The sequence below is a fragment of the Salmo trutta genome, chromosome 3, assembly GCF_901001165.1.
Source record: "Salmo trutta chromosome 3, fSalTru1.1, whole genome shotgun sequence".
In the NCBI taxonomy this organism is placed as follows: Eukaryota; Metazoa; Chordata; class Actinopteri; order Salmoniformes; family Salmonidae; genus Salmo; species Salmo trutta.
Window position 1 is genome coordinate 20,803,397 of NC_042959.1, and position 23,968 is coordinate 20,827,364.

The following is a 23,968-nucleotide window of genomic DNA, read 5'->3' on the forward strand; positions in this document are numbered from 1 at the left end:
AACAGGATCCAGTTGTGAACTAACATGATTGCAAAATGTGGGTGTAGACGGATGACTCCGTTGTTGAAGAATCTTTCCATTTGTCCTTGGTCCAAGAATTAGTTCCCTACTTCTCGAGGCACGTCAAAAGAAAGTTTGAGGTTTATGTATGATGTTAAGTGTATATCTGATGGTTTTGACATATGTCATATGAGCCTGGGTGGTTTTTAACTGGTTACGTCTCTCTCTGGGCTTTTAGGACCCTATGTGTTGGAGTGACACAATGGGTTGAAATGGAAAAGACAGAGACAATGAAAGTATGCATCTCTCTGCCTCAGCTCAGCGGCCTCTCACTGTGCATTGACAATTCTCCTCTCTCAGACATTTTTGAATTGCTTTGTTTTGAAGACTCTCCCGTTGTTTTGGCTGCTGTGAGGTAACAATTTGGTACATGACCAGACTGGAATAGCAAAAACCACTTTCAGCTCCATCCAGCATCCCAAAGTTGTACAGAAACCTCCCTCTATCTCCTAAGCAACAGCTGCCTAAACGCTAACATAGTACCCCTTTAAGTCAAAATTAAGTGGAAACTACTGCTAGGACATGGCCCTGTGAAGCTAATTCCAAGTCCAATGGCCCTCAGATGGACTTTTTTTAAACTATGCTCCATGGTAGCAGATGTGTGATTGTGAAATACCACCGCCCCCGCCAACTCTCTGTCACACACACACACACACACACACACACACACACACACACACACACACACACACACACACACACACACACACACACACACACACACACACACACACGGCCACCCCTGATCTGTTTACATTCATACCAATACCAACATGTCACAGCACAGGTCGGCAGGAGGATACAAAAAAAACTGAAAAATATACCAGCAGCACAACACCATGCTTCACAGTACACACACCCACCATGCTTCACAGTACACACACCCACCATGCTTCACAGTTCACACACCAACCATGCTTCACAGTATACACACCCACCATGCTTCACAGTACACACACCCACCATGCTTCACAGTACACACACCCACCATGCTTCACAGTTCACACACCAACCATGCTTCACAGTATACACACCCACCATGCTTCACAGTACACACACCCACCATGCTTCACAGTACACACACCCACCATGCTTCACAGTATACACACCCACCATGCTTCACAGTACACACACCCACCATGCTTCACAGTTCACACACCCACCATGCTTCACAGTATACACACCCACCATGTTTCACAGTACACACACCCACCATGCTTCACAGTTCACACACCCACCATGCTTCACAGTACACACACCCACCATGCTTCACAGTTCACACACCCACCATGCTTCACAGTATACACACCCACCATGCTTCACAGTTCACACACCCACCATGCTTCACAGTTCACACACCCACCATGCTTCACAGTTCACACACCCACCATGCTTCACAGTGCGCACACCCACCATGCTTCACAGTGCGCACACCCACCATGCTTCACAGTTCACACACTAAATCATGCAGCAACAACATTTAATGAAAACAAAGTTGACCGTGAGATTCCTGCTTTTTCACCTCACCAGACAACCAGACCACGGCACCTTGAAACTTTGCTCTGCATTTTCAACAGATAATAGTTCTGACATGCCAGTTTGCAAGGCTTACCCTAAGAACCATGGTTCCATAGACAGCTGTTATAAAAACGAGGAGGAAAATGCAGTCAAGATACTTTGTTTCTCCAGTAGTTGCTTGAGGCAGAAATTCTAGCATACCAAGTCTGAACTGAGATAGTGCCCTCAAATCGTTTAGCACTATCAGAACACTGAGGCTTTGGCTCCTTCTGGGAGTGGGGGCCTGGCTGCTCAGAGCGGTACATACCAAAACAGGTTTGGACACAAGCAGGCTGGTGTGTCCACCCATCGTCAGGCATGCTGCAAGTCAGCAACACACACAGTCAGCATGCCTAAAGAAAGAGGAGCTTAACTCTGCTTCATTGGCCTCAATCTTCTCGCAGGCTTTGGGGTTAAATGCTATAAAAAAAGCTACTTGTCTTTGGGTGAGGGACCAGGCTTTTTTTTCATGCATCCAGAGGCATTGAAACTGAGAACAGGGGGAAACAAGTGAGCACATGTCCTATGTCCCCTTAATTTGATACATTTTTAGGAAAAAAATACACAACATTTCTTGTATTTATTTGAAACATAATCAATTCAAAGACATTGCATTTGATCTTCAGTGCCCCTTCAAACAAATCACTTGCATGCATCTATAGTACTGCATTGAGTAAGCTCATGAGGAACTAAAATTGTGGCATAATTCCTGTGGGTGAGTCACTTCAGTTAGAAATCACACAAATAAGTGGTGAAATTACTATTTGCAGCTTTAGCAGAGATTTAAAAATTAAGACTAAGAGTGAGCTGTCGGTAAACAGCTAAACAACCAGCAAATCAGCTCTTACATTCTGATGCCCTCTAAAACCTTGACAGCCAGGACCACTCTCACCCTAGACAACTGAGAGAACACCACCTCTTCTTAAGGACTTTATTTGACTTCAGACAATGAAATGCCAGGTTACCAGAGTATTAGATATCTAATCTTAGAGCCTGTAAAAGTGTGTGTGTCAAGTCAACCCCAGTCTCAATATGAGAAGTTTGTAAGAATGAGTCATTCCTCCATGATGTCAAACAGACACATCCCAGAGGGACATGAGGGGAAATCAGCTGTGGAAAGAGTACCCATTCCTAAAAGTGAAAGTGAAAGTCACCCAGTAAAATACTAGAGTAAAAGTCTAAAAGTATTTGGTTTAAAATATACTTAAGTATCAAAAGTAAATGTAATTTCTCAAATATATCAACGGTAGATGTAAAAGTATAAATAATTTAAAATTCCTTATATTATACAAAGCAGACAGCACCATTTTCTTGTTTTTAAAATTGACGGATAGCCAGGAGCACACTCCAACACTCAGACATGATTTACAAAAGATGCATTTGTGTTTCATGAGTCTGCCAGACCATAGGTGGTAGGGTTGACCACGTGTTCTCTTGATAAGTGTGTGAATTTCACAAATTTCTGGTCCTGCTAAGCAATGAAAATGTAACAATTACCTTTGGTTGTCAGGGAAAATGTATGAAGTTAAATGTACAATATTTTCTATAGGAATGTAGTGAAGTAAAAGTAAAAGTTGTCAAAAATATAAATAGTAAAGTACAGATATCCCCAAAAACTACTGAAGTAGTACTAAAGTATTTTTACTTAAGTACTTTACACCACTGGAAAAAATGATTTAGTTACTAAACTAACCAGCCCCCCAAATATTCACTTCGCATTCATTCATCTGTGACATTTGGTATGGTATTGCATGCCTGAGGTGTTACAGTAGTAGTAAAGATTAGTCTCTGCACTTGGCCTTTCCTTGTCGTCTTTGTCACATCATGTTGTCAGAACTGAAGGACGTTGGGGGAAGGGTTAAGAGAAGGAAAGAGCTCTAGGATAATGTTGCTTGAAGTCGAGCCACTGTCATTGTATAGGTTATGATTAAGCTTTTCATCCTTGAAAGACTTTCACATAAAACATGTAACGAAATCACCACTTATGATGTCAAATTTGGTCACATTATGCATTCAGTGACATCAGGAGCAGTCAAAGGCTGAATCCCAAGTCACACCCTTCCCACGCCGCCACCATATGAACAAGTGTCCCAAAACTGAGGGAGTGAAAATGATCAAGGGTGTACGTGCTAATTAAGCCCTCCAATAACCACTTCGACCAAGCCAGCAAGGATGCAGGCTCCAGAGCGAAGTGCTATCCCAACACACACCCCAACATGTTTGGAGTTTGCACAATTTCCTACAGAAGAATTGAGAGGCGTGCCTAATTATATGACACGTGCGTTTGTGTCTGATTTAGAGACTTGACACATAAAACAAATGGAATACGTCCCAAATTACATGTTTAACAGTTACTGAGGTAAAACGATAGGGGATTTGAATTTCATTCTCGTTTAATTATTTAAAAGGGGAACATGAATTGCATCATTCAAGTCAGGAGTGTGACCCGAAGTTGATGGGTTTACTGATCCCCTCGCTACTCTGGAAGTCACCCTCTGAGTTTCGTCAGCAACACATAACTGAGGGCCCACCGAGCGAGGGGGTAGTTTGGGATTCACCGATTCTGCTCAAAATCATAGAATAGACATCCATCAAATTGCTGTGGTTTTTCATGTTCTATTCATTCAATTCCACATTTGACCATGTTGTAATTTGGTTTTCACTGCAGAGTATTGTATTGTGTGAGGCTGGGTGCAGGTGGGAGAGAGGGAGACGAGCCGGTACAGGTCAATATTTGTGAAGCAGCGCCGGCCAGACTTTATAAAGCAGGACGTTTGTTTATGATAGCAGAGGGGAAGGTGCAGCATTGATGCAGGAGATGAGGAGGACAATAAACGACATGTCCATAGAGACAGACAAGCATTGTTGTATAAGAGGGGTTGAATGACGACCTGTTGTTATTCAACCATAGGAGGTGAAAGTAACGTAGTAGGCCTACTTTAAAGCTGAGTGATCATGTATATGATACTAGGTGGAAAACCTATTACACAATCCGCACACAACATACATGTAGGGTCTAACAAACAAGGTAGCCTTCACTACTTTGAATAAAGGGAACAGACAGCCATCCCTGGGTGTCTGTGACTTCTCTTGATGAGAATCACAATGCAAAAACGCATAGGTAAACAAGGAGTGGCTGTTGCTTAGGAACGGGCAGAGGGAGAAGGTTTGTTGAGCAGGCTCTGTGATAAGAGAGAGAGGGGGGGGGTTGTGTGTCACTGGCAGGGGTTGTGTGTTTGAGAAGACACAGGCTGCATCCCAACCCTGACAAACACACACACACACACACACACACACACACACACACACACACACACACACACACACACACACACACACACACAGTGCAGTGAATGAGTCTTTCAGTCACACAACCCTCAAAGACCTACTCTACGTGAGGAACTAAGCAGAGTGGGTAGGGAATAAATTATGAACTGAAGTGTACGCACTACTTTCAAGCATCAATTTACTGGCATCAATTTTTAAACCGAATCTTTCTGAGAGTGGAGGATAATGATGTAAATGATGTCATCCTTCACAGTGACGGGAGCTCAGACACTCAATTTAACAATTTGAAGCCGTCAATGGAACATACGGTGCCTTCGGAAAGTATTCAGACCCCTTGACTTTTTCCACATTTTGTTAGGTTACAGCCTTATTCTAAAATTGGTTAAATGGTTTTTTCCCTCATCAATCTGCACACAATACCACATAATGACAGAGCAAAAACAGGATTTTAGAAATGTTTGCTCATTTATTTATTAATTACGGAAATATCACATTTACATAAGTATTCAGACCCTTTACTCAGTACTTTGTCGAAGCACCTTTGACAGCGATTACAGCCTCGGGTCTTCTTGGGTATGATGCTACAAGTTTGGCACAGGGTATGTCGCTACAAGCTACAAGCTTGGCACAGTGTTGCTGCACAGCTATTTTCATGTCTCTCCAAAGATGTTCGATCAGGTTCAAGTCCAGGCTCTGGCTGGTCAACTCAAGGACATTCAGAGACATGTTCCGAAGACACTCCTGCGTTGTCTTGGTTGTGATTAGGGTCGTTGTCCTGCTTGAAGGTGAATCTTCGACCCAGTCTGAGGTCCTGAGTGCTCTGGAGCAGGTTTTCATCAAGGATCTCTCTGTACTTTGCTCCACTCGTCTGTGCCTCCATCCTGAGTAGTCTCCCAGTCCCAGCCGCTGAAAAACATCCCCACAGCATGATGCTGCCTCCACCATGCTTCACCATAGGGATGGTGCCAGGTTTCCTCCAGAGTGATGCTTGGCATTCAGGCCAAAGAGTTCAATCTTGGTTTCATCAGACCAGAGAATCTTGTTTCAGGGTGACCATCGGGTTCTTGGTCACCTCCCTGACCAAGGCCCTTCTCCCCCGATTTCTCAGTTTGGCTGGGCGGCCAGCTCTAGGAAGAATCTTGGTGGTTCCAAACTTCTTCCATTTAAGAATGATGAAGGCCACTGTGTTCTTAGGGACCTTCAATGCTGCAGAAATCTTTTAGTACCCTTCCCCAGAACTGTGCCGCGACACAATCCTGTCTCGGAGCTCTAGGGACAATTCCCTCGACCTCATGGCTTGGTTTTTGCTCTGACATGCACTGTCAACTGTGGGACCTTATATAGACAGGTGTGTGCCTTTCCAAATCATGTCCAATCAATGGAATTTACCACAGGTGGACTCCAATCAAGTTGTAGAAACATCTCAAGGATGATCAATGGAAACAGGATGCACCCTGAGCTCAATTTCGAGTCTCATAGCAAAGAGTCTGAATACTTATGTAAATAAGGTATTTATTTTCTTTTTTTTATACATTTGCTAAATAAAAAAATATAAATATTTTCACTTTGTCATTATGGGGTATTGTGTGTAGATTTGAGTTTTTTATTTATTTAATCCATTTTAGAAAAAGGCTGTAACGTAACAAAATGTATAAAAGGTCAAGGGGTCTGAATACTTTCCGAAGGCACTGTAACTAAGGAGCAGGACCTGAGAGAGCAGGTAGTGATCAAGGTCAAACGGGACAAAGCTACTCTAAGTTTCGACCCATGTGGAAGTTGATTGCCAATTTGCCAAGGGAAAAAAAATTATCACATTGGTTTTGAAGTGACACTCAAAAACTTGACGGATTTCACTTTCACCGAGCGTCTTAAGGCTGAGTTTACACAGGCAGCCCAATTCTGAGCTCTTTTTCCACTAATTGGTCTTTTGACCAATCAGATCAGCTCCTTTGCCAATAATTGGGCAAAAGATCAGAAATGGCCGGCCTGTGCAAACGCAGCCTAAGTGAATCTAACCCAATTTGTCATCCAAATGGTCTAGAATGCTTAAATAAACTCAATAAAACATGCATACTATTGAAAACACACATGGCAATCCCAATGCACGTTATTTAAGGAATAACAATATGCGTGCATGTACTAACCTGTCGTTAACCAGTTAAACCACGTATTGGTGAGGTGACAGGCATTATGGGTACTGTAGTACATCATGCTCCAAACCACAGACAACATTAATTCCCTGTCATCCTCCCTCTCCTCTCACATCAGTCTGTATCGATTCAGACTGGTCTCTGCTGCATTACTGTATTAGTGCGGCTGCTTTGGAAGAGCTTAATGCCTGGAAACTCACACTCATCCCCTGGAAGCCATTCCCAGCCAGCCTCTGATGCAATTTTCTGACTGCATTAACATTGAACTTTGATATGGCCAGGGCAGCGCGGATCATTTTAGGAGCAGTTCCAGCTTCTCTTCTCAGACAGAAATATGAGCAGGCTTCTTAGGTCATCATATTATTTTTAGCCATGTTTTCTTTGTCAATGTTGGGTACAGTGGGAGTTCCTAAATGAATTAACTGCATTGTGAGTACATACTTACCAACATATTTTCCACTGTTACATTCTATAGAACTATCTTTGTACAAAATATCTGTGCCATCCTTGGCTGCAACCTTTAGGACCCACGTTTTGTTAGTTATCAACCTGCCCATTACAGACCAATCTGCATGCAGGAAATAGTTTCATTTCATGGTGGTACCATGGTTTCTCACATCAGTCCAACAGCCACCATGTGTCTGTTACTTCACACTGTTCTCATGCTATTCACAACTGTCAAATTATTTTTGAACTAGGCTTTGAACTTGATAGAAGTTCTGAGGGTGTCTCTTTGGTGTGAAATAAAAGTGCTGAAAACATGTTGGCTCACTATTTAAAAAGAAGATGGAGAACAAGCTATAGGGCGACAAATACCAGAGTTCTGCTGCAGGTACAGTCGACTAGTGCTAGCTAACACTACCTAGCAAAATAAATAAATAAATACAAATATTGCGATATGTAACTGTATCGATCCCCCCCTTTAACACTTTATTTGGATAGTCTGAAGAGCATCTACAGATGGACAATCAGTAACATATCAACAAACTATCTATTAATCCTAACCCTAGCTCTAACTCTTATTCTAAACCTTACCCTAACTGTAACCTTAGCAAGCAGTTGCTTATCAACGGCATGGGCAGTTATGGAAGGCATGGGCAGTTTTTCGGATGACAGACAAGGCTTTGAGCTAGTCTCTTAACTGTGGGCCCTTGCATGTGTCTGACTGAGGACTCAGAGCATAGCAGACACAGGAGAAGTCTGTGTTCCTGGAGTCATGGAAGGCTTAAAAAGGCAGGGCTCAGTTTTCCACACCACTGAATGCAGAGGCCCACTCCACTCCAGACCAGCCACAGACACCAGTGCAGCTGCGGCGTCTGGGAGCCAAACCTCCGAAAACCACATGAAAATGTTCTCCCGGTGCCTAAGTTAGAATGGCTGATGCTATTGAAGGTGGAAGTATGTGGCGGTTGATATTAAATGATAGCGATACTACATAGGGAGAAGAAGAAGTTGGATTAAAATGACTGGTTGATGGTCAGACATTTGAAGGTGGTAGTATTGGGCTTGATGTGTCCTGCAGTTAAAGCACTATCATGTATTTTTGAGGCATGTTACCTCATGAACGGTGGGACCGGACCAATGCAGCTGGAAACATGATGCTGTATATGCATGTGCAGAGGCCACAGCACTATACTGTGCTCTTTGGAGATGTCAATTGGTGGAAATGTCAATATTCCACCTACCATCTCTTCACTAAACAAGAACAGCCATGTTGTCTGTATGAGTAAGCCATCAATTACTGAACCTATACATTTCAGAAAAACAATTAGTCTCTTGCCGCCCACGTACATGTGATGTTTCCATGATAGATATCATAGCAAGACAGATAGCAAGAGGCGCTACTGAATCATTGAGGTTTTAATGGGAAGTGGGTTAAGGTTGATCTGTAAAGACAAGCAACATACTCCTGCAGTATCCTGCTGACTCACTTCACCAGATGTCTTTCTAAGAAAGAATCCTAATATTGACTAACTATTTTTCAAGACGATGGATCCCATTGAAATTCAGTAACTAGCCTTGCTATGACTCCTATTACCCAAGGCACCCTGTTGCTGTATATGTACATAGCTACCTCAATTACCTCGTCCCCTGCACATAGACTCAGTACTGGTACTCCCTGTATATAGCCAAGTTATTACCTCGTCCCCTGCACATCGACTCGGTACTGGTACTCCCTGTATATAGCCATGTTATTACCTCGTCCCCTGCACATCGACTCGGTACTGGTACTCCCTGTATATAGCCATGTTATTACCTCGTCCCCTGCACATCGACTCGGTACTGGTACTCCCTGTATATAGCCATGTTATTACCTCGTCCCCTGCATATCGACTCGGTACTGGTACTCCCTGTATATAGCCATGTTATTACCTGGTACTCCCTGTATATAGCCATGTTATTACCTGGTACTCCCTGTATATAGCCATGTTATTACCTGGTACTCCCTGTATATAGCCATGTTATTACCTCGTTCCCTGCACATCGACTCGGTACTGGTACTCCCTGTATATAGCCATGTTATTACCTCGTCCCCTGCACATCGACTCGGTACTGGTACTCCCTGTATATAGCCATGTTATTACCTCGTCCCCTGCACATCGACTCGGTACTGGTACTCCCTGTATATAGCCATGTTATTACCTCGTCCCCTGCACATCGACTCGGTACTGGTACTCCCTGTATATAGCCATGTTATTACCTCGTACCCCTGCACATTGACTCGGTACTGGTACTCCCTGTATATAGCCATGTTATTACCTCGTCCCCTGCACATCGACTCGGTACTGGTACTCCCTGTATATAGCCATGTTATTACCTCGTCCCCTGCACATCGACTCGGTACTGGTACTCCCTGTATATAGCCATGTTATTACCTCGTTCCCTGCACATCGACTCGGTACTGGTACTCCCTGTATATAGCCATGTTATTACCTCGTCCCCTGCACATCGACTTGGTACTGGTACTCCCTGTATATAGCCATGTTATTACCTCGTCCCCTGCACATCGACTCGGTACTGGTACTCCCTGTATATAGCCATGTTATTATCTCGTCCCCTGCACATCGACTCGGTACTGGTACTCCCTGTATATAGCCATGTTATTACCTCGTCCCCTGCACATTGACTCGGTACTGGTACTCCCTGTATATAGCCATGTTATTACCTCGTACCCCTGCACATCGACTCGGTACTGGTACTCCCTGTATATAGCCATGTTATTACCTCGTACCCCTGCACATTGACTCGGTACTGGTACTCCCTGTATATAGCCATGTTATTTTTTACTCGTTATTGTTATTCGTTATTCACTGTGTATTTATTCCTTGTGTTACTATTTCCAAATTATTTGTTTTATCTTTACCTCTGCATTTCACTGTTAGTCTACACCTGTTGTTTACGAAGCATGTGACAAATACCATTTAATATATTTGGATTTGACACTACCAACCCTACTCCCAGAGTTGGAAAGATTCCGCCCCTCAGCTCACAGCCCTGATGTTGAATAACCGGGAGCGTTATGAATAGGAAGGTTTGATCTGATTTTCACCGCAAACGACTCTCTTCCCTGGAAAATGACTTATTTTATTACCACAACAAGCTGCCTGGGGGCATGGTGGTGAGAGTCGGGCACTGCTGCCCACTCCACAGGGCTAGTGTGGGAAGGAAGGAGGGAGGGATGGGGGGGGGGGTAATAGAGCTGGCTAATGATCCAGTGAGGCTCAGGACAAAGAGACTTAGGGAGGTAGACGGGAGCGTGTTCCCCAAACATGAGTAAGATGTGTGGTCACGTGGTCTTGGTCTCCCTAGTTCACAAACCAAACCAGCCTGAGAGCTTGCTTTCCCCAAAACTCTCATGATTCTTTGTAAGTCACTTGAACTAAGGATGATAATCATGCAGATATTAAAAAGATTCTCCGGTACATTTGTATACTTTTTAGCCAGTATTTCTGAAAGTAGCACTCACAAGCCAAAAGTGGTCCCCGAAAATCGCTTACTACATCGCATATGTACATATAGGTACACCACGTCATTGCTTTCTCTCTTTTTGCTGTGTCCACTGAGCCGCTATGCCCGCTCTGCAACCTCATTGGATAACGCTGGGCAGGCCCCTTGCTAACGGTCACTCAAATGCGAGGGGCTGAAGCTCATTGGCTAGAACTCGAATTGCTAGGGGGCTGGCCCGCGTGGGGGGAAAGGTAGGGAAAATGGCATGGCACATCTTCAGGAAAATTGGCTAATTGAAGTAAGACAGTCATTCTGCTCATAGTTCATACATGCATAATCTACACATTGACACATCCAGCCCAAGTTGAAAGTTCAAAAAATACTTTCTCAGTCACCAAAGTACCAGTGCATGTCTTTAACAGTGACTTGAATCCAAATACTGAATGGCCTGTGCAAGTTAAAATAATTAGTAATGTGGAGCTAAATGTTAACCAGATGGAACTGATCAGTGACATACAGTACCAGTCAAAAGGTTGGACACACCTACTCATTCCATGGTTTTTCTTTATTTTTACTATTTTCTACATTGTAGAATAATAATGAATACATCAAAACTATGAAATAACACATATGGAATAATGTAGTAACCATAAGAGTGTTAAACAAAACAAAATGTATTTTGTATTTGAGTTTCTTTGCACACTCTTGGCATAGCTCCATTTTGACTCTTTAGAGATAGCTCACATAGAGCCGTGACCTAACAAGATCAAATCAGCATCATCATCTCCTTTTTCAGGTTTTCCGATTCTGGTGTGAGCAGAAATCTTGCCCTATGTTTCTGCTTCCAGTATTGAGACACCCAGCTTGCATTTCTGGTTCCCCCTGTACCTCAGAACAATGGCTTGCGAGTCTCAACTTGTTTGTGTGCGTATCAGACAGTTGCAACATTGGGAGAGCTGCGCTTTACTCAATGGAAATGGAGAGACAAGTATGGAAATGCGATGCAAATCCACCTCTGGATCAACACAAAGGACCCTCAGCCAGGCAACACAGCGCATTAGATCTTTCAAATGTGACCAACGTCCACCATTTTTTATTTTTTATTTTATGTTACCTTTATTTAACTAGGCAAGTCAGTTAAGAACAAATTCTTATTTACAATGACGGCCTACCCCAGCCAAACCCGGACGATGCTGGGCCAATTGTGCGCCACCCTATGGGACTCCCAATCATGGCTAGATGTGATACAGCCTGGATTTGAACCAGGGACTGTACCTGAACCTCTTGCACTGAGATGCAGTGCCTTAGACCGCTGCGCCACTTGGGATCCCTGCACTTTTAGAATGAACTGTCACGCCCTGACCTTAGAGATTCTTTTTATTCTCTATTTTGGTTAGGTCAGGGTGACTAGGGTGGGTACTCTAGTTTTGTATTTCTATGTTGGCCTGATATGGTTCCCAATCAGAGGCAGCTGTATCTTGTTGTCTCTGATTGGGGATCATATTTAGGCAGCCTTTTCCCACCTGTTGTTTGTGGGATCTTATTTTGAGTCAGTGCATGTAGCACCTCTGTCGTCACGGTTTGTTGGTTGTTTCTTTTTTTTTTTGGTGGTTGTAAAGTTTCACAAAAATAAAATGTGGAACTCGGAGCACGCTGCGCCTTGGTCCTTCTCTACACACAATTGTGACAATGAACAGTCAAACACATAGTTACTGTATACCACTTTTTCCATCAACATGAAGGCTATTGATACTGAATGGGTCCATGTATGTCTCCATTGGTCTCTGGCTAGCTTGAGCCTGCAGCATTCCCCACAATAAAGGAGGGGCAGAGTTTCAAACCAGAGGTGTAGAATTCAGATCACCTCGAGCACTTTGTGACTTGTTACAGCCAATTTTCCCATCACTCAGGCCTCAGATGTGTGTGAAAGCCCCTAATAACAAAAGAAAGAAGGGGACCAAAACCTAACCTAGAATTACCCACCCAAACAGGTTCCTGTCACTGCCGTTACCTGAGATCATGTCACCCGTTACCAGAGATCACCTGAGACACATGCCGTGTAAAATAAAAACTGGAAACTCGGGAAATCTCTGACTTCCGACTTCAGTTGGTTCAAGACACCTGGGAACTCTGGAAAAAAACGAGCACCGACTGGGAAAAATAATTTGGAACGGTCATCCAACTCGGAATTCCAAGTCGGGAACTCGGGCATCTTTCTAGAGCTCTGACTGAAGATTACTGACGTCATGATTTTACCTTATTTCCCCCCCCCCCCCGAGTTCCCAGTTGTCTTGAAAGCACCATCTATATGAGAACATTTTTTTTGTTAATGTGTCATAGCAACACGACTGACAAGCCAGCAGGCCACAGAATCTGCTTATTTACCCATCAACCGCGAAACAGCTAGAACAAACTGCCGTCCTCTGTCATTCAATGTCAACTACAGGCTGGATTGTGAAGGGAGAAAATGTGAGCCAGAACAGACCGAACCCTGTACTGTTCCATATGAGGGCATGTCAAGCCTGGGCTGATTAAATCCACCCCTACTCCTCCTCCTCGGCCAGGCCAAATGATCTAATTACAGGCTAAGACTTGTTGACTCTATATTGTGTGAGGAGCCAACCTGATACTACTGCTGCCCTCCCTCCGTTCCTCCCTCTCTTCACCTCTCTGCCGCTCCCTCCCTTGTGACAGAAACTAGGCCCCTCTCTACAGCCACTCAATAGGTCAACAATGGGAGTGTTGTGTTTCTCTCACTTCATGGCCAAACCTCAGGTACTGTGCCTCATTTACAAGCCAAATCAAGAGGCCAGGGTGGGCATGAAGCATGATTACAAAGTTAGCTCAGATGTGCAAACTGGGAATCGCTATGGGGTACAACTGAACAATTCACCAGTATTTAAACTGGGTTATTGACTCATGATATTAAAAGTGTGTAAAGCACTGGTTGAATGCAACATTTTCCAGGTGTAGGCCCTGCTGACCTAAACAGTGACCTCATAACTAACAACCACAGAGGGCTGATTTGATACAGTATCACTAGGTTTACAAGACAGAGTGTAAGCTTCTCCAATGATATGTGAGGAGATCATTGAGCCAACATTGAGTGAAACTGCTTTATTTTGGGTCTTTCGAGGTCAAAAGGATCTATACAACAAAAACTATGGGGTCAATTTGTTTTGAGTGTTTTCAGAGACATTTTTAACTGCCAACCTCAATAAAGTTTGTCAGTGCAGAGCATGTTTCTGGTGAAACAGGAACCATGATTTTATCTCTGCTGCAACTTTTAGCAACAGAAACCTACCACAACTAGGCACGCCAAAACTCTACAAAAACCATTAACGTGAGAATAGCATGTTGAGATGTGAACTGCTTAGGAGACAATGGTAGCACAACACGAATTTGTTTGTCATCCACTATGAGTCGCAACGAATACCTGCTGATCCTCCTCTGCCTTACAGGAAGATCAACATTCATGCAGGGCTCCGGTGGCCTGATCAGGTCCTGATAAGCAAGCCTGAAATCAAACAGAGCCTTACCTGACCATGCAACAGGGTGTGGGGAGAAGCACATTCTAGAATCTAGATACTATTTAATTAATGACTTATTATTTTAGAGGTAGGCTAGCGTCGGGCCAAAGCAGAGTTAGCAAAAAGATAATATAACCTTTTCAGATTTATGGCCTATGGTCTACTGAGTTGCCATGAAAGAGAATTACAAGTATTTCTACACCATGACCAACTGTAAACGCTCACGTGGGCTTGGTCAGGGGGCTTGGTCTCGGGGTCAGGGGGGTTGGTCAGGGGGCTTGGTCTCGGGGGGGCTAGATCAGGGGGCTTGGTCTCGGGGTCAGTGGGGTTGGTCTCGGGATCAGGGGGCTTGGTCTTGGGGTCAGGGGGCTTGGTAACGGGGCTTGGACTCGGGGTCAGGGGGCATGGTTACAGTTCCCTCTCTTGCTAATGCACGCCATATATGGCAATGACTCTTAAGCAAAACAACAATGATGACATGTGACAATGACAAACTAACTAGCAATTAATTTCAGCCAATGAGCTTCAGACCCTCGCCAGATAGAGAGAGAGATGACGTGGTGCACATATCACGTAGTACACCATTTTCGTGAGGCACTTTTGGCTCATGGGAGATACTTTCAGAACTACTGGCTATAAAGTATACAAAAGTACTGGAGAATGTCTTTAATTGTATCAACATGAACTCTTTTGTTTCTCGATTTATATTTGTGCAAGTCGTACTTCTGCTTTTCTCATGACACATTCGCAAATATAGAAAAACAAATGAGGAACACACAATGTTAAATACATGACCCATATAAACAACTCTATTTGGTTTGAAGCAACTATTCACCCATAAAGAAGCAAAATAGAGACAAATTCACAGAAATACTGCAGTCACTAACCTCAAAGACACAGGGCTTATGTGTCGAACTCCATGTTAACAGTAGAACAAGTGACAGATCTGAATGACTTAAAAAACACGGGGGGGAAAACCGAGACAACTGCAATGAAAGAAAAATAATCCAAGTAAGGGTGTGCCTCCAGAGAGCAGTGGGACCCAGCGCGGTACAGGAGGTGTGGAACACTGACCTGCCCTCTACCTCTCCCACTCACAGCGATAACACTAAACTGAAAAGGAGAAGAAGAGAAAGCGAGGCAATGGCTGCTATTGAAAATGTAGAAAAAAAGGAGAAGTGTAGTGAAGCAACATGCCCTGGCTCTCCCTGTGAGTCACACAGCAGGACAGCCATTGGTGGGGGAGTCCTCAGGCAGTGTGGCTGCACCTGGCCAATCACGAACCAGGGTGGGCCCTGTATGCAAATCCTTTCAGGTGAGTCGCGGCAGGTGTTGGGGATTGGCTGTGGGTTGGATGTGGGGGAGGGGAGAGCGGGACGGACCAACCAGCAGGCCACAACTTGAGCAATGTGAAAGACAACAGACTGGTTTCTTCTGCGGAGGAGTGCTGGGGAGGGAGTTGGGGGCTGTAAATGCATAGTTCAGTTTACAATTGGTTGAGGACACTTGGACTTTGACCGAGTACTATAGAGCAGTCTCGTCTTGGTGGTTAAAATCAGTAAATGGAAGACTTGAGAAACACTGGATTGTAAAAATGTGTCAGAGAAGAATACAGGCACATTTTCATCATTAAGCTTTCATTAGAGGGTTGTGAGGTGTGAGGTCATTAAGGTAAAGCAAATGAGACAGTCAGAGGTAAATCCAGAGGAGTGGCTCTTGAGCCAACAGAGGCCCCATAAAACCAGCTTTATATGTGACTTTAGTGGGAGGCACAAGAATAGTGGGCTATAAAGACCAAAGCAGTCTCAACTGACCGCACTTTGACATCAAAGGCAGGCTACTGGTCTTAGCTAATGCCTCAGCACAGGTGGTTCTATAGACCCCCCTCCTCCCCCCTAAACCCCACCTGGATGATATACTGCTGATGTATATGAGTGTCTGCAGCTCTCATCACACTGTCTGCAGCTCTCATCACATGCTCCCCCGTAAGCAACCAACTCAATCAAACACGAGCTAACAGGTGTACAGCTGTCACAGCCAACACTGGATGTATTACTATTCCAAGAGCAGGATTCTCCATGTTAGCTTCTCCTGTTTGCCTGGTAATGCGCATATTCGCGTTCACACACAGACAGAGACAAAGACACAAACACACACCTGCTCATTCAGCTGAAAAGGCCTGAAGAGCCAATTAATGTAAATCTGCCACTGGGGCACCACCATCCCCCACCTCATCCTGTGTTCAGGGCTGTTACGTCACGTGTCTTTAGATAGCATCTTTATCAGTCACAATTCGACTAACAAACAGGAAGCTGAGTAGTTCTGTGGCGTAGCTGTGTGTGTGTGTGTGTGTGTGTGTGTGTGTGTGTGTGTGTGTGTGTGTGTGTGTGTGTGTGTGTGTGTGTGTGTGTGTGTCAGTGAAGGCTGGTGGGAGAAGCTATAGGAGGACAGGCTCATTGTAATGGCTGGAATGGAATAAATGGAATGGAGTCAAATGTGGTTTCCATATGTTTTATCTGTTTATCTGTTATCCATTCCAGCCCTTACAATGAGCCTATCGTCCTAAAGCTCCTCCCACCAGCCTCCAGTGGTGTGTATAGTATGTGTGTGTGTGTGTGTGTGACATCTCAGCTACATCTTCAGTAAAAGGAGTTGCATTTGATGTGGTCACCTTTTCACTAACCCCAATCTGAGACCAATCTGGAATGGCAGTTTTTACTCAGGCTGGCCCAGGTTAGGACCACTTCGGCACAGAAGAGAGAAATTGCTTCGAACAGAGCAAATAAACCAAACAACCCCCATTTATCACCGCCCCTGGAAATACTGCGTGTCCACTACACAGCCCAAGATCAGATGCATTCAGGAGAAGTCCAAGCAGCCCTCTAGTCCTCTATACCATCTGACTCCAGTCTTAAAAGACCCAGGGTTGTTAGATGGTAACAGATTTATACACACCAAGTCACACACAAGACCACACGCACGCACGCACACTAACACACACACACACACAGGTAATTCATTCATAGTGTGGATGTGCTGATTATTGACCAGTAAATAGTGTGGATGTGCTAATTATTGACCTGTAAATAATGTGGATGTGCTGATTATTGACCTGTAAATAGTGTGGATGTGCTAATTATTGACCTGTAAATAATGTGGATGTGCTGATTATTGACCTGTAAATAGTGTGGATGTGCTAATTATTGACCTGTAAATAATGTGGATGTGCTGATTATTGACCAGTAAATAGTGTGGATGTGCTGATTATTGACCAGTAAATAGTGTGGATGTGCTGATTATTTACTCGTAAATAGTGTGAATGTGCTGATTATTGACCAGTAAATAGTGTGGATGTGCTGATTATTGACCAGTAAATAGTGTGGATGTGCTGATTATTGACCAGTAAATAGTGTGAATGTGCTGATTATTTACTCGTAAATAATGTGGATGTGCTGATTATTGACCAGTAAATAGTGTGGATGTGCTGATTATTGACCAGTAAATAGTGTGGATGTGCTGATTATTGACCAGTAAATAGTGTGGATGTGCTGATTATTGACCAGTAAATAGTGTGGATGTGCTGATTATTGACCAGTAAATAGTGTGGATGTGCTGATTATTTACTCGTAAATAGTGTGAATGTGCTGATTATTGACCAGTAAATAGTGTGGATGTGCTGATTATTGACCAGTAAATAGTGTGGATGTGCTGATTATTGACCAGTAAATAGTGTGGATGTGCTGATTATTGACCAGTAAATAGTGTGGATGTGCTGATTATTGACCAGTAAATAGTGTGGATGTGCTGATTATTGACCAGTAAATAGTGTGGATGTGCTGATTATTGACCAGTAAATAGTGTGGATGTGCTGATTATTGACCAGTAAATAGTGTGGATGTGCTGATTATTGACCAGTAAATAGTGTGGATGTGCTGATTATTTACTCGTAAATAGTGTGAATGTGCTGATTATTGACCAGTAAATAGTGTGGATGTGCTGATTATTTACTCGTAAATAGTGTGAATGTGCTGATTATTGACCAGTAAATAGTGTGGATGTGCTGATTATTGACCAGTAAATAGTGTGGATGTGCTGATTATTGACCTGTAAATAATGTGGATGTGCTGATTATTGACCAGTAAATAGTGTGGATGTGCTGATTATTGACCAGTAAATAGTGTGGATGTGCTGATTATTGACCAGTAAATAGTGTGGATGTGCTGATTATTGACCAGTAAATAGTGTGGATGTGCTGATTATTGACCAGTAAATAGTGTGAATGTGCTGATTATTGACCAGCAAATAGTGTGGATGTGCTGATTATTGACCAGTAAATAGTGTGGATGTGCTGATTATTGACCAGTAAATAGTGTGGATGTGCTGATTATTGACCAGTAAATAGTGTGGATGTGCTGATTATTTACTCGTAAATAGTGTGTGGTGGTGCATGTTTTTTTCTCAGAGCCTGGTTGTGTGGCTCTTTCTGGTGAGGAGAGGCAGAATGGCAGTATATTTAGACCACATGGCCAGTGTAATTAAGATTTTTTTTCTCCCACGGGTCCACAAGAACATTTTCAATAAGGCTTTTTGATGGCAACATCGCTTTTCCTGGGGCTTGATACTACAGCTTTGATTGGTATCTGAAGTACTTCTGGGAGTCCCAGCTCTCCGTTTCCTTTTAACAGCCCCCCAACAAAGACCCCAGTTCAGAGAGCAGAAAATTGCCTCGCCTTTTAATCGGCTGTTAATTGCAGTCATTTGCAAAAAACAAATCAACACACTAGTAATGGGTGGCAGGATCATTGATTTTGCTGACAAAAATGTCTGTCAAAAGGAGAAAAAAGCAAACAGATGAGAGGGCAGGTTCAATAGACACTCCTGGTTGACACAGATAGCAGCACTCCATTATCCTCCACAGCTGTTTCAGTAAGGAATACTAAGGAGCACATTTTGTTCCACTTTCTGCCAGTGCCCATGCTAAAGACCACATCATCCCCCACTGCAGTCCCTTTTATCTGCAGAGGGAATAAGATGACAGCTCGGCGGATATAGGCCTCAGAAACTATGACATTCCATCTCTACAACTTAGAGGACTTATGGGTCGCTGTCACTGTCTCTGGTGGTAATTTTCCTCAAAGTTCAGCTGTAGGCCATTATTACATGGACCAAATCTAGGATCTAGCTGTACTTTCGCCTTGGAGGGGAGAAAAGTATCAAAGGTTAATATGGGGCCACAATATCAAGCCTGTTAGTGTTTGTTTTCTTATTAGCGTGTGAAAGAGATGTGTGCCATATTTTATATTTAAGTGACTAAACGAGCACAATCATTTACTAAAGGACTTGAAATAGATGGATACAGAAAGGGCATAGGGGAAAAGCAACAAACAGAAAAGCTACAAATGAAATAAAAAGTTTCAAAGTCCAAACAAACCATTTTGGGGTAAAAGTAAGCCAAAACAGCCATCAAGGGAAGACATAAAAAGGCTCTCTCGTACCCTATCCTTGTGGAGGGTTAGAGAGAGAGCTGCAACCTTGATATTTGCAGAACTCAACCATGTGACCTCGCTGACTAAGTGAAGAGACACACCTTTACTTTATAGCCTAAAAATAAAGACAGCTAAGAGTCATATACAGTGCATTCGGAAAGTATTCAGACCCCTTGACATTTTTCACATTTTGTAACGTTACAGATTTATTCAAAAATGTATTACATTGTTTTCTTCCCTCATCAATCTACACACAATGCCCCATAATGACAAAGAAAAAATAGGTTTTTAGACATTTTTGCAAATATATTTACAATTTAAAAAATAAATACCTTATTTACATAAGTATCAGACCTGTTGCTATGAGGCTTGAAATTGAGCTCAGGTCCATCCTGTTTCCATTGATCATCCTTGAGATGTTTCTACAACTTGATTGGAGTCCACCTGTGGTAAATTGAATTGATTGGACATGATTTGGAAAGGCACACACCTGTCTATATAAGGTTCTGCAGAGCAAAAACCAAGTCACGAGGTCGAAGAATTGTCCGTAGAGCTCCGAGACAGGATTGTGTTGAGGCACAGATCTGGGGAAGGGTACCAAAACATTTCTGCAGCATTGAAGGTTCCCAAGGCCTTCATCATTCTTAAATGGAAGAAGTGTGGAACCACCAAAACTCTTCCTAGAGCTGGCCGCCCAGCCAAACTGAGCAATCGGGGGAGAAGGGCCTTGGTCAGGGAGGTGGCAAACAACCCGATGGTCATTCTGACAGAGCTCCAGAGTTCCTCTGTGGAGATGGGAGAACCTTCCAGAAGGACAACCATCTCTGCAGCACTCCACCAATCAGGCCTATATGGTAGAGTGGCCAGACGGAAGCCACTCCTTAGTGAAAGGAACATGACAGCCCGCTTACAGTTGACATGAGCATCTCGTCATTATATACAGATCTCTGGTTTCGGCTACTTGTGAATTGGAAAGGAAGGTTGGCAGATACTGGCTTCCCCTAAAGTAAATTGATATTTTGCCCAAATTATATAATTACTCCTGTCTAAATAAAATCATTGAAATACTTCACCAGAGAGCATGACTTAGCTGCAGAGGATCATGGGCTTCTAAAAGAAATAGCTGTGGATTGTTTCAAAACACAAGTGCATAGGCCTATTCCAATTTGGGAAGAACGTGGGAATAGGCCCAGCTGATTATTGAGTTTGCTGCTGTCAGTGAAAAGCATCTAAAATATGTGTGAAGATAATGTGTCTTGAACAGTGGCGATTTTAATACGTACATTTTGGTGGGGCAAAAAAATAAATGTGGGATGCATGCCAGAAAAGCCACTACACAACACAACACAAAACAATACATGAATTGCACTATAACGGTGACAAACAGTGCCCACAACCTGTTAGGGCCTATATAAAGCTGTCCCAACAGCAGAGTCCCAACAGCAGTCCCAACACCTTACCACTGCTACACCTGGCTATCAGCGGAGCCTTGTCTGGCAGCGAAACAGTTCATTCAGCCTCGGGATGCTGGCCTTCTAGGCAGAGTTGCAAAGAAAAAGCCATATCTCAGACTGGCCAATAAAAAAAAGGAAAAGATTAAGATGGGCAAAAGAACACAGACACTGGACAGAGGAACTCTGCGTAGAAGGCCAGCATCCAGGAGTCGCCTCTTCACTGTTGACGTTGAGACTGGTGTTTTGAGGGAACTATTTAATGAAACTACCAGCTGAGGACTTGTGAGGCGTATGTTTCTCAAACTAGACACTCTAATGTACTTGTCCTCTTGCTCAGTTGTGCACCGGGGCCTCACACTCCTCTTTCTATTCTGGTTAGAGCCAGTTTGCGCTGTTAGGTGAATGGAGTAGGACACAGCGTTGTACGAGATCTTTAGTTTCTTGGCAATTTCTCACATGGAATAGCCTTCATTTCTCAGAACAAGAATAGACTGACGAGTTTCAGAAGAAAGATATTTGTTTCTAGCCATTTTGAGCCAGTAATCGAACCCACAAATGTTGATGCTCCAGATACTCAACTAATCTAAAGAAGGCCAGTTTTTTTGGCTTCTTTAATCAGCACAGAAGTTTTCAGATGTGCTAACATAATTGCAAAAGGGTTTTCTAATGATCAATTAGCCTTTTAAAATTATAAACTTGGATTAGCTAACACAACGTGCCATTGGAACACAGGAGTGATGGTTGCTGATAATGAGCCTCCGTACGCCTATGTAGATATTCTATAAAACAAATCAGTATTTTATGTTATTTTAATGGACAATTTTATTTGCTTTTCTTTCAAAAACAAGGAAATTGTGACTCCAACCTTTTGAACGATAGTGTATATATATATATATATATATATATATATATATATATATACTACCAGATATATATATCTTTTGGGGGGGGGGGCTAAAAATGTGTGGCTCAAAACAGGTGGGGCTCTGCCCTGAATGACGCCACTGGTCTTGAGTATAATAAAAAATGTTGACTCAAGAAGAAGAGGGGTGTGGCGAAGATATGGGTGTGTCTCTCTTCAGAATGCATGTGCTCAGCTCTCCAGAATGACTCAGCTGTATTGCACCAATTCTTACACATTCATTGTTTCAATGTGTGAATTGACTGCCCTTTGTTTATTTTGATCAATTTCCCATTACATATGTCAACAGTAGTAAATGTACTGTTAATCTCCATCATTTGGTTACATTAATTTCTGTTAATGCATATATTAATTAGTCATTTACCGTTCTCATTCTCAGAGTGGAAATGTTGTTTGCAGACTTCAAAACCTGCTACACTTGCAACAAACACGTTTTGGTTCATTTCATGGCCATCATATATGAGTTTTGTCAATTTTTACATTGTCTTTTTTTGTTTGGAGTGCTCCATGTGAGCAACGAGCATGTGTCTGGTTTCTCTGTCCTGATAATGTACACATAGACGTACCTGGCCTGCTGCACACAAATGTAGGAAAGTGCCCATTTAGGGATGTCTGGTTTCTTATTGTCAGAGTCCCTGCTCATCCGCATCCACCACTAATAAGCTGAATTTCTCAGTAATTTTTTTCCCACCTCACACAGTAAGTCAACGAAGTCTGTTTTATTAACATCCATTGCGCATGATACTAGTTCGTCAATCCTCACAGTATATTAAAAATCTTTCCAACACTCTCCCCCTCAATAATCACCAAGCCTCGGTATGAATGAGCAAAATTATCATCTGATTATCCCATATATCAAGTGGAAACGTCGTAAAATACCTGAAAACTTTTCCCCAAAACAGCTGTCTGTCCCAAGCTCACTGGCATGGGGAACTCTCAGGGTAGGGCCTGAAATAGGCTAGTTGATACAATGTTGCAGGTTTGCTAGCAGCAACTTCAGGCCAGACCCAGTTGATTGATTTGATACCATGTGCACGATAGTTCAAGACCTATAGAAAGGAGACAGGTGGAGTAGAGAGATGAATGCGATTACAAGAACCTGAATTTTCATCAGGATATTTGTCGGCTTTATCCATTTTTACTTAGTTGACAATGGAAGTTAGAGGCCTACTCCTGCATTGGCCTATAGGCAATCTGAGTCTTCAACCGCCAATGGATAACGATGTATCAATGTGTCCATATGGCATAGTTGAATTTTACCTTTTAGATTTTTATCATTTTAATTCAGACTTTTACTATTAAGTGAATGACAATAATTGAGAAAATAATATGTTAGTTTTGAAATGAAAATATGCATATGAAAATCATAACTGGCACACAGATCGGTATAAATGGTTTTAAATTGTAAGCTTCCCCAAACTTGTAACTCGCGCGTCACCTATGGAGTGATTTGTTTGGGAATCAGATGAAAGTATCATGACTGGTGTTTATGCCACATTGAAATGTAATACATTTTTACTATAAAAACCCATTTAAAAAAATGTGCACACATTGGAGGTCCCATGAAACAAAA

General features: G+C 42.9%; 1 protein-coding gene across 5 annotated transcripts in view; it reads right to left on the reverse strand.

The window, feature by feature from the left end:
* The window catches only part of elf1 (E74-like ETS transcription factor 1), an 81,841-nt gene that overhangs the window by 43,431 nt on the left and 14,442 nt on the right, over window positions 1–23,968 (reverse strand). For 3 of the 5 annotated variants that reach the window (XM_029726108.1, XM_029726099.1, XM_029726091.1), the window contains exon 1: window positions 15,421–15,698. The exons of 1 other annotated variant lie outside the window; for it this stretch is intronic. The gene's annotated coding sequence lies outside the window, so the exon portion shown is untranslated. Of the gene's footprint in view, window positions 1–15,420; window positions 15,700–23,968 lie in introns of those variants that run through there. One more of the 5 variants, XM_029726062.1, reaches the window with a different exon arrangement.